General features: G+C 31.9%; 1 long non-coding RNA gene across 1 annotated transcript; it reads left to right on the forward strand.

Moving 5' to 3' along the window:
• The first annotated feature begins 2500 nt into the window (after positions 1–2500).
• LOC107683943 (uncharacterized) lies at positions 2501–3065 on the forward strand. The gene is made up of 2 exons (XR_001633792.1): positions 2501–2539; positions 2946–3065. It is a non-coding gene; the product is annotated as an uncharacterized LOC107683943 (long non-coding RNA).
• The last annotated feature ends 30 nt before the right edge of the window (positions 3066–3095 follow it).

A 3095-nucleotide genomic window follows, 5' to 3' on the forward strand; every position in this document is an offset into this window, starting at 1 on the left:
AGCAGGAAGACAGACGCCAGACGCACAAGCATGTGGGGACAACAGCCTGACTTAGCGAGATGTTGAACATGTCTTTGAAGACATCAGTGAGTTCCACTGCACAGTCTCTCAGTACACATACAGTGCACATACAGAGGAAACATGTTACTTTATAATAGAACATTATATAACAAGGCCAGCAATACACTAGGAGCCTGAAGGGAGGGGAATTTAGTATCAAGTTTATCTGAAAGTGAAAGCGACGATTGAAGCAATCAGAACCAACAAAATAGCAATAATATGCAAGTGCTGAGTCTCAGTTATCCTAACACAGTATAGGTAGCAGAGTTTTTAAATATTTTTTTTTATTATTATATAGTAAATAAAAAAAGAAGGCCTTTTTTTTTTAAGAAAACAAGCAATTAGAAAACAAATAGAGTGCAAGTCTTAAAGGGTCAAGTGTTTTTTTTATAATAAAAAGAAAACTAATAGGGCCTAGATTAAATAGAATTAGAATAGAGTGCTAGAGTTAGAGGGTCAATTAAACTTTTTTTTTTTTCATTTAACATTTTCATTTCATTGACTATTTTGTTAAACACAAACCTTTATACTTTCATTAAAAAGGCTTAATTTTGCCATTGTAGGCTCATTTTGTAAATGTAAACTATTATTTTAAATTATAGACAAGCTCAAACTGGGTGCTTAATTGGCCACGTTTACAAAATCAGGTGATTATGTTTCGCCCAGATATGCAAATGTATCTTTATGTATAGAGACAAAAGAATAAGGTTAATCACCGTCTGTCGCGTCAGTTTATCGTGATCGCGTATATTTGCATAAACACTAATGAATACACCACAAACATATCTTCAGCTTTTGGTTTTATTTCCCATCAAACACAAAACAAGCAAATAGTGTTAAATATATCTAAATGAATTCAAAGGTTAGTCTATGTCAGTAACCCTTGCGTTTGTTTAATGTGTTGTTGTATAGACGTTTTAAATATAATTTGGCGGTTTTTTGATGATCTGCCGTTGATCCCGCCTCGCGGCGATGACGTCATCACTAGCGCGCGTTTACTCAGTCAGCGTCGAGTCTTCTGAGGAGAGGTGAGCAGATCACGGTATTTCATATATTTAATTTTAGTTTTTTTATTTATCATCGAGTACAGCACTGTTTGTGTGTTTGCCGGCTTAAACACTTAGAAAAACATGTGAGGAAAACGTTAAATTGAGACCTGAGTGATTTCGTGTTTTTGTATGTTCGTGTGAATGATTGTTTCTGTGTTTGTAGAGAATGGATCTCAAGTGTTGCTGCTGCCATTTTATTTCTACACTTTTGACATCTTTGGCAGATTAAATCCGTTAGTTTGTTAAAATATACTTAAACAGACTGCTAACGTTACATTGAGCCTATAATGAGCCACATCCACACATAAATGTTAATACAGCGAAATATTAATCAAATGTGACACTGTAATCATTAAATATTGCTTTGTGGTGCTCTTATTTGAAGATGTTTTATGGTCATTGTTTCTGTACAAAACTTTGAGTTAATTACTTAATTTCAATGAATAGTTATTAGAAAATCTAACTATTTAGATTAGACATGCATATTGTGGTGCTTTACAGCAGTTATTTACTTTAGTGTTTGTTTTTGTGTTTATGTTTTATACTTCAGTTGACGCGCCTAAATCAGTCATTCTGACAGATATCACGTTTTTGACAATTCTGCAAGATGGGATACATTTTTAGCTTATTTACTGCTTAAATTATGATTCAAATAATTGTGTAATTATTTGTTCCATTTTTATTTAAATTAGTTCACACTATTAATACTTTTTAATGCCATACATTATGTATGACAGATAGGATAATTTATTATGCCTATATATTATTAAAGGGGTCCTATTATGCTTTTTCACTTTTTTAATTTTAGTCAGTGTGTAGCACACTTTTAAAACTTTTTAATGCCATACATTATGTATGACAGATAAGATAATTCATTATGCCTATAATTAATATTTATAAACGATAAATCAATTAATATAACATTAATTGTAATATATGCGTTTATCTGTCTAATAATACAAATACAATAGTTACTCATCTACCAAGCTCTGAAAAGTTAAGGAAATGAAATGCTTCTCTGCAAACTGTGCAGATCGCCTGTACATTTATATCTGAGTTTATGCTTTCAACTGTTTTCTTTATACTTCAATTTACATTACATCATTTATTTTCTGTTGTCTATTACTATAAAAACAAACTCAGTAACTCAGTGATGTATTTTTGATTTTGGCAGATAAGCTCCTCCTCCCACATGTTTACTGGTAGTGAAGCTCCGCCCACTGCAACATGTCATCAGTGAAGCTCCTCCCACAGTAATTCACCAATAAATGCAGGAATATCTCCATCAGTTTACAAGTGAAGACCAGCATCAAATCATCCGGAAGAGCTGAAATCTGCAAAGACTGAGTTTATTAAAGAGGACAGAGAGAAGATGAGAGATCCAGAACCCTGCAGAATCAAACACACTGAAGATACTCAAGAACTAACAGGTTGGTGTTTATTCTTCATTCTTCATTAACGAGGCTGAATGTTATAAAGCTTCAAACAGTATTATATTTGTTGTAACAGGAAAAATCTTTAGAGCTGTTGAATAATCTAGAGGAAGCATCATATAAGAAGAGACACACATATTGGGACTTTTTTAGCAAAATTAATGTATGTTATATAATTTTGTTGTTGATCAAACATATTTAATAGTTCTCCCTGTAGAAACATGGGATTTGTGTCTATAATACTTACAAATAGTTAAAGTTTCAGAGACATAATTTATAAAAATGCATAAAAAAGATATATATATATATATATATGTTTACATCAGGGTGCATTTTTATCTTCTTTCACATTTCTCTGTTTTTATGACTAACTGAAAATAATAAATTTTTACTTTTATTTCAGAGTTAAATGAAGAAAATTAGGAGAATGAAGAATCGATTGAAGTTGAGGAGAGAAATCATGTCAAAAGTAGAGAAAAACCTTTGAGTTGCTCTGAAACTAAACAGAAAGATTTAAAGAAAAGAAGAGCCAAGAAATCTTTCACCTGCACTC

Source organism: Sinocyclocheilus anshuiensis, unplaced genomic scaffold, assembly GCF_001515605.1.
Source record: "Sinocyclocheilus anshuiensis isolate Anshui unplaced genomic scaffold, SAMN03320099.WGS_v1.1 scaffold725, whole genome shotgun sequence".
NCBI lineage: Eukaryota > Metazoa > Chordata > Actinopteri > Cypriniformes > Cyprinidae > Sinocyclocheilus > Sinocyclocheilus anshuiensis.